At 38.6% G+C, this 13,326-nt stretch overlaps 1 protein-coding gene and 1 long non-coding RNA gene across 3 annotated transcripts in view; one reads left to right on the forward strand and one right to left on the reverse strand.

Annotated features, from left to right (window-relative positions):
- The window catches only part of LOC104001735 (uncharacterized), a 70,719-nt gene that overhangs the window by 17,321 nt on the left and 40,072 nt on the right, over positions 1 to 13,326 (forward strand). The gene's annotated exons all lie outside the window — the stretch shown is intronic.
- The window catches only part of LOC107967678 (uncharacterized), a 41,168-nt gene continuing 29,425 nt past the window's right edge, over positions 1,584 to 13,326 (reverse strand). For both annotated transcript variants that reach the window (XR_010148175.1, XR_010148173.1), the window contains one exon: positions 1,584 to 2,088. This is a non-coding gene — a long non-coding RNA (uncharacterized LOC107967678). The remainder of the gene's footprint in view (positions 2,089 to 13,326) is intronic.

Raw genomic sequence — 13,326 nt, forward strand, 5'->3', positions numbered from 1 at the left:
TCAGTTATTTCAGACAGTACATGACCTTCATGCTTAAGCTAGCTTGAATTGGATTTTTATGACTTATATCCAAGAGAACTTTGATGAATCTTTTTGCCTTGCTTCCCTCCCTCTCAACACTTGTGCTGTAACTTTTGTGTACAACCAATATTACAGCAAAGAATGCTGCCAACAACAGCAACTCAGGTATCAGTTCTAATTGTGTGTGGGCCCATTTGCTCACTTGGGTCAGCCACGTGTCAGTGATAAGCAACTCCAGGCCATTAGTTGTTCTAATATTAATGAAATATCTGATGCCACCCACTCCATACATCATGGGCCACACCAGCTTGTAAAGCACCCAGTGGCAGAGGGTGTTTCTCTTTGTTCTGCAGAATTGACCACCATCTTCCTGAAAGTCCCCAATGGGAAAGAAAAATTTCTCTAAGGTATAAAGAAATCATAATAATAGCCATGATCTGGAGTTCAAGCAAACTTCATAAGAAGGTAATTGTTGGGAAGTGAAGGCAGGAGATTCGCTTGAGCCCAGGAGTTTGAGACCAGTCTGGCCAACATAGTGAGACCCCATCTCTACAAAGATGTTTTTTATAAGATGATTAAATCATGAGAATAACCTTGAGAAACTGGTTATGAATAGGTATAGTTTGACCTGTATCTGGAAGAAAGTTTGTTTCTGCCCCAAGAATATGTTGTAATCTTTCCCCTGATGAAAGGAAATATAGCAGTGTGGTGAAGAGCTGAGATCGGAAATCAGAAGAGACTTGGGATGGCCTGCCACTTACTAGCAGTGAGTTCTTGAAAAAGTCACTCAGCCCCAAGCTACTTAACCTCTTAGAGACTCAGTGTCCTTGTTCTCAAGAGTTTCTGGATGAGGAGTTATTAATTGAAGACTCACCACCTTCAAAGTTCTGTCTCATTAGTGGCCGCATTTAAACAGACCCGGATCCGCACAACCTTATTAATATTCTTACTCACATACTTCGGTCTTAAATAATACATGGTCTTGAACATTTCCCAGGTAATTTTATTTCGTATCACATATTTTATCCAAACTTCTTTAAATTATTTAATTAGAATTTAAAAAGGCAGCAATCGTGCCATTTACTTTTTCTGATTTTCTTGCTCAGTGGTATCTTAAATTACTTCAGTCGTTTTCATCCACGACAGAAATAAATAGAGGTTGTATATAAAATTTAGGTCATATCAAGATTTTCTGATCCAATAAAAGTGCTGCTTGTTTAAGAAATCCTTCCAGGCAATTATAAATGTGTCAAACTAATGTAAAAGTATGACATTCGAGATTGAGTCCATGGTAATCATTTGAAAGCCGTTGCAAGTGTATTATATTTATGAGAAAAATATGCTTAAGAATACATGCTCCTATGTACTCTCTAGAGCTGATGTAACCAAAATTCAATTTGAGAAAAATCTCTAGAAAGTAAAGCCATTGTTTGCCAAAGAAGATTTTGAAGGAGCTCAGAAAATTAATAATAAGAATTTTGATAATATTAATTTCATTGAGTTATGGAAAAAGATGGGTGGGGGAGGCTTCCAGCTCTCAAATCCTGAGATTATGGGATATGTCAGCCCAGTCTATGAAACACTTGAGTTTTACATTCAGTATTTATGGAAGTCGGAAGAATCTGCAATATTTACAGTGGGGTTAATGAAGAAATGTTCCATGTCAGTGAATTTCCGCATGCAGGGCAGCCTGTCTTACATGGACTGTAGTGCCTTGGCCTTCAAAGGTCAGAAGTCAAGGGAATTTTGGGTTCATAATATATAGAAACAGTCATCTACTTGATCTGTTTATTGAATTTCTTATAAATATGACTGAAATAAGACAAAACCTTCTCTTCACCACTCCCTAAGAAATGGATGGTTTTCATTGTTTTTATGCCCAGCCAAACCTCACAGATTCTAATTAATCAGGAGAGGGGTGCAGGCATGGAGGAATTGTTCAAGTCCCCCAGATAATACTTACATATACCCGGGTCTGAGAACCACTTCCTATGAGAAATCCCTGTGAGCTGGGATGATATGATGGAGAAAATAGCTATGCCTTGTTTTCTCAGCAGAAAGGTGATCCTAAGAGAACAGAAGATGGGCTTTGATTATCCTCTCAAGAACCAGGTTCACACTGTAGCTTTTCCTTCTACAAGTCTACATTTTCCTTGCTGCAGAGACTAGATAAAAAGGTTTGGTTTTCAAGAGTCTGAGTTCTTGGTGGTGGGTACAGGATGTTCGTAGGAAGAGAGGGTTCTAGGTGTTCATTTGAGGGGAGTGGCCCATTGAGAGGGTTTTCTAGGGAAGTGACTCAATTTGGAGAATAGAGGAGTTGCCATCCTTCAAACTGTCCTCCCAACGGTCCCAGTTTACCCAGGACTAAGCTGTTTTCTGGAAAGCTGAACTTTCCATGCCAAAATAAAGACAGTCCTGTGCCAACTGGTATGGTCGGCCACCCTATCTTCCATCACAAAAACAGCATCCTTAGGGAATAGAACATCACGTGCAAAAGGCCAGCATATTGGGCCCAAAGAAATTGAATGTGTTTTGATTATAAGAACAGCTTTCTATTGTGGCTCTAGGGACTTCTCCCCAGCTGGCCTCTCGATCTGGGAGTTCCTTTCTCTGAGACCTGCTAAGTTGAGAGAGAGAGAGGCCTGCTGGACCAGGCGGCACAGGGCTGGGGTGCAGAGGGTGGGTGCACAGATGATGCTGGGCAGGAACCACAGTGGGGATGAGGGAGAGGGTTGGCTGTCTCTCAAGCTGAAGAAGTAGCTGCAAGACTCAGATCTGCTAAGCTGCAGACCCAATCCTGAGCATCTGAGCTGTGTTCAACTGAGACATACAGAGAATCACTTTCCCCAGGGAGAATGCTTAAACACATCACCAGGTCACCCCCTTTCCCCATCAGGTGTCAGGCAGGATGACCAAAAGTACCCATGATGGACAGATTGCAGGACTCAGGCAAGGAGCAGGAAGTGATACCTTTGCAATCATAAACTGATGCTCTGCGGTGCCATGGACATCTATATCTCATCCAAAGAGACCCTCAGCAGATCAGAAGGGCCAAGAGGTCCTGAGATGGCTATGTATGATTGTAAGATGAGGCAAACTTCCTTGGAAGGCACAGAAAAGGACAGTGAAACCTGGCAGGTGAGACCATGCAATGATTTGGCCCTTGGTTCTACGGACCAGTGTCAAGTCAGGCTGATGCGGCCTAAGCTCCTATCCAAGTCGCGGCAGGTGGGGTCAAGAGCCCGATCCCAACCAGCTCCCTGCCCTGTGAGTCCCATCTCACAATCACCCAGCCCAGGCTCAAATCCTGCAAACAAACTACCCTAATTTCCCTTTTAAGAACTCCACTAAGATCTTTCAAGGGATTCTTCCCTGAGGTAAATCTGATGCACTTAGCTTTGCTTGATCAATACATTTTTTTGTCCTTTGCATGACTTGACAGCAATAATGAGAACTTTTTTTTTGCTTCAGTCATTTAAATGCTTAAGATAATATGAATGCTAGGCTCAGAGAACAATTTTAAAAGAGCACAGATACAATTACCCTAAAAGAAGGAGGAGGAGGAGCAGAGCAGATGGGGTCCTGGCTTCTTTGATACTAGAATTCAATGGCAATTGAAGTAGAAATCAGTGAATACAGGTGAAATCAGTAAAGTCAAGTGATGAGAAATAATTGTTATTTATTTCCTCTTTATTTGGCTGCAACATGGGGTAAAAAAGAATTTCACTGGGTTCAATGGCATCACGCAGATGTTTCTTGGACCTAACTTGTTTCATATTTTTTTAGAGAAGCTACACGCTGAACATCATGGTACGTGTCTGTAATCCCTGCTACTTGGGAGGCTGAGGTGGAGGATGGCCAGGAGTTGAGCCCAGGAGGTTGAGACCAGTCTGGGTAACATAGTAAGACACCATTAAAAAAAAAGAGAGAAGAAGAAGAAACTTCAAAAATTAACCTCTGTAAGCAGAACTACCATTTGATTCAGCAATCCCACTACTGGGAATCTACCCAGAGGAAAAGAAGTCATTATATAAAAAAGATACTTGCACACGCATGTTTATCGCAGCACAATTCCCAATTGCAAAAATTTGGAACCAGCCCAAATGCCCATCAATCAACAAGTGGATAAAGAAATTGTGGCATGTAAATACAATGGAATATTACTCAGCCATAAAAAAGAATGAATTAATGGCATTTGCAGCAGCCTAAATGGAACTGAAACTATTATTCTAAGTCAAGTAACTCAGGAATGGAAAACCAAACATTGTATGTTCTCACTTATAAGCGGAAGCCAAGCTGTGAGGATGCAAAGGGATAAGAATTACACAATGGACTTTGAGGACTTGGAAAGGATGGGAAGGTGTAAGAGATAAAAGACTACAAATTGGGTTCAGTGTGTACTGCTGGGTGATGGGTGCACCAAAATCTCACTAATCACCACTAAAGAACTCACTCATGTAACCAAATACCACCTGTTCCCCCAAAACCTATGGCAATAAAATTTTTTTAAAAAATCCATTTTTAATTTTTAATTTATTTGTATTGATACATAGTAATTATACATATTATGGGGTACTTGTGATATTTTGGTAATGCGAACAATGTGTAATGATCAAATCAGGGTATTTAGGGTCTCCATCGCCTTAAACATTTATCATTTCCTTGTGTTGGGAACATTTTGAATCTCTTCCAGCTATTTTGATATATACAGTAAATTACTGTTACCTATAGTTGCCCTACTCTGCTACAGAACACTAGGACTCATTAACCAACCTCTCCTCATTCCCCCACCCCTTCCCACCCTCTAGTATCCATCACTCTACTCTCTACCTCCATGAGATCCACTTACTTTAACTCTCACATATGAATGAGAACACGCACAATTTGTCGCTCTGTGCCCGATTTATTTCAGCTAACATAATGACCTCCAGTTTCATCCATGTTGCTGCAAATGATAGGATTTAATTCTTCTTTATTTTTTTGTGACAGAATCTCACTTTGTTACCTAGGCTGAAGTAAATGGTGCAATCTCAGCTCACTATAGACTCTGACTCCCGGGCTCAAGTGATCCTCCCACTTCAGCTTTCTGAGTAACTGGGACTACAGGCACATGCCACCATCCTGGATAATTCTTGTATTTTTAGTAGAGACGGGGTTTCACCATTTTGGCCAGGCTGGTCTCGAACTCCTGACCTCAAGTGATCCACCCACCTCGGCCTCCCAAAGAGCTAGGATTACAGGTGTGAGCCACCGCATCAGGCCATCTATTCGTCTGTTAATGGACAATTAGGTTGATTAAAATAACATGACAAGGATATTTGTAAAGGTTTAAGTTACTGGGATTAAGTAAAAATGTTGAAATCATTTTTCTCTTTATAGACAGGATCTGAATTATTTTCTATTCATAAGCAAATGTCAGGTCCTGAGCTTATTTTATTTTTTACAATGCTGAAATAGTACTTATTTCACAAAGTTTAGGTGAGTGGAATGCTGATATGTTAGCAGAACCATTCTGATATCAAGTTTAGAAAATGTATTCCTGCATCCAAATGTACTTCCTTACTCAGCATAGAGCCAACATTGCTCATTTCAATTTTCAAACATATAAATTATTCTGTTTTTGCACAAGAATGTGATTTATTGATTTTTAAAATCAGCATTGAACTTTAAAAAGAAGCATCAACTTTGTCTTTAATTATCTGCAACCTTCTATCTGTGGAAAAAAGTAGCCTTTTCTTTGTTATTCTGCATTTCCTTGGCAATCCTTTTATCTGACTGTCTCCATTTGAACTGTGTTTTAAGTCCTTTCTGGGAGAGCAGCTTGTAATTAAAATGATTGGTAATTGTGTTTTTAATTAGCTGCTGCCTAATGAAAAATTACAAAACAATTTAGTTCCTGCAGGGAGATGAGTGACCCAGAGAATAATGGCTATTTAGGGACAGTACTCTTTACCATTTACTCCCTTCCTGCAGACAAGAACACACGTTTATATTAATTAAGATTATAGCCTGTTCGGAATGAGGTAGGATATAAGCAGAAAAGGAAATGAGGCAGTGAGCTTTTGACTGCTGGTTCTCACCTGCTTTCAAATTTAGAAAAGGCCAAGAAATTTCAAGAGGGGTCTGAGATATCTGTCTAGGGCCCAAATTCAGCCTGACCAGTCAATTGCATCTAGTTATTTTTCACAGCTGAGTCCTGCTGACCCCTGGTGACAGTGTCACCAAACCAAACCTCCGAGATCATGTTGGATGGCTGTTGCTTGAAACTGTTGGTTTTCAGTACTAACACTGCAAATCATTGCTTTGCTCCCCTAATTTTTCTCCTTCCCAGCTATCCCCACCCCTTATTAACTGGGGTCTTTACTGCAAGACGATAAATGAGAAGAAAATCCATCTGAAATGAATGAACATTAAAAAGACATAGTGCTTAGTGACTTGCCTGCAAATGTGGTGTCTGTGTGTGTAAGGCATTCTTTGCAGCAGTTATTTTAATTTTGTCTGTATCAATACGGGAAGTCATTCCTTACAGACAAATACAGGAGATCCCAGTGGGGAATTTAGAGCACTTGAGATCATCATAGTCATACATGAGTTCCCAGAATTCGCTATCTTCTTTGAACTTGCCTACTGCTGCTTATGTTAAGAGCAACACATAGGTTGCATTCTGTCATGCTGTTGTTTTAATTGCTTGCTTGCTAAGCTACTGTAGTCAGTGGTTCTCAACATCAGAATCACCTGGAAAGCTTCTGAAAACAAAGACTGCTGGGTCTGGGACCTAAGAATTTTTACTCAGTAAGCTCCCATCGATGTTACTGATCCAGGAACCACTCTGCTATAGGTTGTAAAGGATGTTTCTAGAAATTGTGAATAATTCCAACTGGGTGAAAAGGGGAAACTCAAGGTTTTTTTTTCTATGACATCACTGCTGCCCTGATCTAAAATAATGCTCTGCAGCCCTAGTGGACAGAGTCTGCTTGTTGCATGAAATATAAGCGAAGGAAGAAAAAAGTCAATGAAACTGGTGTTTCTCAAAGACCTTCAAATTTACAAAAAGCAGTGGAAATCTCAAGGATCTCTTGTGTACCACAGAAAAAAAAAATAAGTGGGAGGTCCCTTCCCATGTGATCTTTGGACCTGGCCACAAGGAGTGAATCAGACCTGGAGATGCCCACGGCTCTAGTGGTGAAGTTTAGGTGCTCATTCCAAGATAGAGTTTTGCTTTCAGGTCTAATTCTGGAAAAGATCTGTGACTGTCAGCAGGGAAAAGATAATTAATTTTGGAAATTATACCAACTTCTTTGTACAAGATTTGAAAAAAGAAATAGGAAGAATGCAGTAGCACATTAACTCAGCCCTTGGAGTCAAACTCTCTCACGATCTGGGCTATGTGAATCATTTGGTCTTCAAAACTTGGTCAAGGCCTTTAAAACTGTTAAGGTTTATTTCTGTTTCTGTGAAACAGGAATAATAATACTGCCCATATTGTAGATGTTATTGTGGGGATTAAATGGAACACTTTATTATACTTAGCATATAATAAGAACTTAATGCCTGTTAGGTGAAATCATTATCATCATCATAATCAAGCTACTAGGAGAAAATATAGGCAAGTTTGTGTATAACCTTGGGAGTTAGGAAGTCTTTCTAACATTAGTGAGGGAGAACATTTTTTATTAAAAAGTAGAAATCTATTTATTCCAGAGTAATAAGGAAAATTAATTTTTTGAAGGGAGTGTAATAAAACTATTTTGAAGCCATGCTTTGAATTTCAAGGTCATCTGTTATGCAAGACACAATAGTTTAGGATGTGTCAGGAAGCAGGGAAAGGGTTCTTTTTTCTTTTATTTTAGGTTCAGGGGCAGATTTGTTATATAGGTAAATTGCGTGTCACAGGGGTTTGATATACAGATTACTTTGTCAGCCAACTAATAAGCATAGTCTCTGATAGGTAGTTTTTCAATCCTCACCCTCCTCCCACCCTCCACCCTCAAGTAGACCCCAGAGTCTATTGTTCCCATCTTGGTGTAGCTCCCACATATAAGTGATAACGTGGTATTTGATTTTCTGTTTCTGTGTTAGTTTACTTTGCCAGTTCCATCTATGTTGCTGCAAAAGACATGATCTAATTTTTGACGGATGTATAGTATTCCATTGTGTATGTACCACCATTTTTATCCAGTCTACCAATGATGGACGTGTAGGTTGATTCCATGTCTTTGCTATTGTGAATAGTGCTGCAATGAACATACACATGCATGTGTCTTTATCATAGAATGATTTACTTTCCTTTGGCTATGTACGCAATATTGGGATTGTGGGGTCAAATGTAATTCTCTGTTTTGTAGTTTTAAGTTTTTGAGATATCGCTAACTAGCTTTCCACTATGCCTGACCTAATTTACATTCCCACCAGCAGCCTAGAAATGTTCCCTTTTCTCTACAACCACTCCAGTGTCTGTTATTTTCTGACTCTTTAATAATTGCCATTCTGACTGATGTGAGATGGTACCTCATTTTGGTTTTGATTTGTATTTCTCTAATGATTAGTGATGTTGAGAATTATTTCATATGCTTGTTGGCTACATGTGTGTCTTCTTTTAAAAAGTGTCTGTTAGTGTCCTTTGCCCACTTTTTATTGGGGTTGTTTATGCTTACAAGTTTGTTTAAGTTTTTTACAGATTCTGGATATTAGACCTTTGTTGGATGGATAGCTTGCAAATATTTTCTCTGATTCTGTAGGTTGTCTCTTTACTCTGTTGATAGTTTCTTTTGCTGTGCAGAAGCTCTTTATGTTAATTAGGCCCCGTTGTCAATTTTTATCTTTGTTGCAATTGTTTTGGCATCTTGTTCATGAAATCTTTGCCAGGTTCTATGTTCAGAATGGTATTTCCTAGGTTGTCTTGCAGGTTTTTGATAGTTTTTGGTGTTAGATCTGAGTCTTTAATAAATCTTGAGTTGATTTTTGTATATGGTGTAAGGAAGAGGCCCAATTTCAAGCTTCTGCATATGGTTAGCCAGTTATTCTGGCACCATTTATTGATAGGGAGTGCTTTCCCCATTTCTTGTTTTTGTTGGCTTCTTCAAAGATCAGATGATTGTAGCTGTGTGACATTATTTCTGGGCCCTCTATTCTCTTCCATTGTTTTATATGCCTGGTTTTGTACCAGTACCATGCTGTTTTAGTTACTATAGACTTGTAGTATAGTTTGAAGTTGGGTATTGTGATGCCTCCAGCTTTGGTCTTTTTGCTTAGGATTGCCTTGGCTATTTGAGTTCTCTTTTGGTTCAATATGAATTTTAAAATAGTATTTTCTACTTTTGTGAAGAATGTCAGTGATAGTTTAATAGGAATAGGATAGGAATGGTATTGAATCTGTAAATTGCTTTGGGCAGTATGGCCACTTTAACAATATTGATTCTTCCTATCCATGAGCCTGGATGTTTTTCCATTTGTTTGTGTCATCTCTGATTTCTTTGAGCAGTGTTTTGTAGTTCTTGTTGTAAAGGTCATTCACCTTCTTGGTTAGCTGTATTACTAGGTATTTTCTTCTTTTTGTGGCTATTGTGAATGGGGTTGCATTCTTGATTTTGTTTTCAACTTGGATGTTGTTGATGTATAGAAATGCTACTGATTTTTTGTATACTGATTTTGTATCCTGAAACTTTGCTGAAGTTGTTTATCAGATGAAGGAGCTTTCGCACAGAGACTATGGGTTTTTCTAGGTGTAGAATCATATTATCTGAAAACATAGATAGTTTAACTTCCTCTCTTTTTACTTGGATACCTTTTATTTATTTCACTTGACTGGTTGGTCTAGCTAGGACTTTCAGTACTATGTTAAATAGGAATGGTAAGAGAGGGCATCCTTGTCTTGTTCCAGTTATCAAGGGGAATGCTTCCAGCTTTTGCCCATTCAATATGATGTTGGCTGTGACTTTGTCATAGATGGCTCTTAATATTTTGAGGTATGTCCATTCAGTGTCTAGTTTGTTGAGGGTTTTTAACATAAAGGATGTTGGATTTCATCAAAAGACTTTTCTGCATCTACTGAGATGTTCATGTGGTTTCTGTTTTCAGTTCTGTTTATGTGGTGAATCACATTTATTGATTTGCTTATATTGAACCAACCTTGCATCCCAGGTGATATGATTTGGCTCTGTGTCCCCATCCAAATCTCACCTCAAATTGTAATATTCCCTAAGTGTCAAGGGTGGGACCCGGTGGAGGTAATTGAATCATGGGGGCAGTTTCTCCCATGCTGTTCTCATGATAGTGAGTGAATTATCATGAGATCTGATGGTTTTATAAGTGTCTGGCATTTCTCTTGCTGGCACTCATTCTCTCTCCTGCCACCCTGTGAAGAGATACCTTCCGTCATGATTGCAAGTTTCCTGAGGCCTCCCCAGCCATGCAGAACTGTGAGTCAATTAAGCCTCTTTTTTTTTTAAAATAAATTACCCATTCCCAGATATTTCTTCATAGCAGTGTGAGAACAGATGAATACACCAGGGGTAAAGCCTACTTGATTGTAGTGGATTAGCTTTTTGATGTGCTGCTGGATCAGGATTGCAGAATTTTCTTGAGTATTTTTGCATTTATGTTCGCCTGGGATATTGGCTTGAAGTTTTCTTTTCTTTTTTTTTTTGGTGTGTCTTTGTTGGATTTTAATGTCAAGGGTAATGCTGGCTTCATAGAATAAGTTAGGGAGGAGTTCCTCCCCCTCAATTTTTTGGAATAGTTTCAGTCTGAATGGTACCAGCTCTTCCTTATACATCTGAAGAATTCAGTTGTGAATCCATCTGGTCTTGGGCTGTTTCTGGTTGGTAGGCTGTTTATTACTGATTCAATTTTGAAACTCATTATTGGTCTGTTAAGGTTTTCAATTTCTTCTTTGTGCCATCTTCAGAGATTGTTTGTGTCTAGGGATTCATCCATTTCTTCTAGACCTAGAAGAAATTCTTTCCTCTGAGATTCTTTCTTAGGCTTGGTTGAAGAAATTCATCCATTTCTTCTAGCTTGTGTGCACAGATATGTTCACAATAGTGTCTGAGAGATTTTTGTATTTCTGTGGGGTTGGTAGTAAGGTCCCTCTTGTTATTTCTGATTGTGTTCCTTTGGCTCTTCTCTCTGTTTTTCTTTCATTTCATTCAGTTCAACTCTGATTTTGGTTATTTCTTGCCTTCTGCTAGCCTTGGCATTGGTTTGCTTTTGTTTCTCTAATTGTGATGTTAGGTTGTTAGTCTGAGATATTTTTAACTTTTTGATATGGAAGTTTAGTGTTAGAAATTTCCCTCTTAACACTACTTTGGCTGTGTCCCAGAGATTCTGTTATGTTGTATCTTTGCTCTCATTAGTTTCAAAGAATTTCTTGATTTCTGCCTTAATTTTGTTATTTGCCCAGAAGTCATTCAGGAATAGGTTGATTTCCATGTGATTGTATGGTTTTGAGTTATTTTCTTACCATTGATTCCTATTTTTATTGGACCATGGCTGACATGATTTCAGTTCTTTTGCATTTGCTGAGGATTGCTTTATGCCCAATTGTGGTCAATTTTAGAGTATGTGCCATGTGCAGATGAGAAGAATATATATTATGTTGTTTGCAGGTGGAGAGTTCTGTAGATGTCTACGAGGTTCATTTGGTCAAGTCTTGAGTTCAGGTCTGAAAAATCTGTTAGTTTACTGCCTTAGTGATCTAATACTGTCATTTGGGTCTTAAAGTCTCCCACTACTCTTGTGTGGTTATCTAAGTCTCTTTGTAGATCTCTAAGAACTTGCTTTCTGAATCTGGGTGCTTCTGTATTGGGTATGTATATACTTAGGATAGTTAGGTCCTCTTGTTGAATTGCGCCCTTTACCATTATATTATGCCCTTCTTTGTCTTTTTTGATCTTTGTTGGTTTAAAGTCTGTTTTGTCTGAAATTAGAATAGCAACTCCTACCTTTTTATGTTTTGTGATTACTTGGTAGATTATTCTCCATCTCTTTACTTTGGGCCTATGGGTGTCATTGCATGTGAAGTGAGTCTCTTGAAGACAGCATACCGTTGGGTTTTACTTCTTTATCCAAATTGCCACTCTGTGCCTTTTAATTGGGGCATTTAGCCTGTTTATATTCAAAGTTAGTATTGGTATGTGCAGATTTGATCTTGTCATCATGTTTTAAGCTGGTTATTATGTAGACTTGTTTGTGTGGCTGCTTTATAGTGTCACTGGTCTATGTACTTCAGTATACTTTGTAGGTAATGTATGTTGTACCTGTGTACTTTGTTGATAATGGTCTTTCCTTTCCACATTTAGTGCTCCCTTCAGGACCCCTTGTGTAAGGCAGGTCTGGTGGTAATGAATTCCCTTAGCATTTGCTTGTCTGAAAAGGATCTTATTTCTTCTTCACTTATGAAGCTTAGTTTGGCTGCATATGAAATTATTGGTTGAAAATTCTTTTCTTTAAGAATGCTGAATATAGGCCCCCAATCTCTTCTAGCTTTTAGGGTTTCTGCTGACAGGTCTGCTATTAGTCTGATAGGCTTCCCTTTGTGACTTGCCCTTTCTTTGTAGCTGCCTTTAATATTTTTTCTTTCATGTCAACCTTGGGGAATCTGATGACTATGACCATCTTGCAGATGGTCTTGGGGAATCTAATGACTATAACCATCTTGCAGATGGTCTTGGGGAATCTGATGACTAAGACCATCTTGCAGATGGTTTTCTTGTGTAGTATTTTGTAGGGGTTGTCTACATTTCCTGAATTGAAATGTTGGCCTCTCTAGTGAGGTTGGTGAAATTTTTATGAATGATATCCTGAAATATGTTTTCAAGTTGCTTTTCTCCATCTCTTTCAGGGACACCAATGAGTAGTAGATTTGGTCTCTTTACATAATCCCATATTTCTCACATTTTTAAAATTCTTCTTTATTGTTTTTTCTTTATTTCTTTTAAGTGACTTTGGAGAGCGAGTCTTCAAGCTCTGAGATTCTTTCCTAGGCTTGGTTGATTCTACTATTAATACTTATGATTGCATTATGAAATTTTTCTAGTGTGCTTTTCAGCTTTAGCAGATCAGTTTGATTCTTTCTTATAATGTCCAGTTAATCTAGTAGCTCCTGTATTGTTTTATTGTAATCCTTAGATTTCTTAGGTTGGGTATCAAGTAGCCCCTGTATGTGGATGATACTCATTCCTATCTACATTCTTAACTCTATTTCTGACATTTCAGCTATTTCAGCCTGGTTAAGAATCATTGCAAGGGAACTAGAACAGTCATTTGGAGATAAGAAGATACTCTGGCTTTTTGAGTTGACAGAGT

Source organism: Pan troglodytes, chromosome 10, assembly GCF_028858775.2.
Source record: "Pan troglodytes isolate AG18354 chromosome 10, NHGRI_mPanTro3-v2.0_pri, whole genome shotgun sequence".
NCBI classification, from domain to species: Eukaryota; Metazoa; Chordata; class Mammalia; order Primates; family Hominidae; genus Pan; species Pan troglodytes.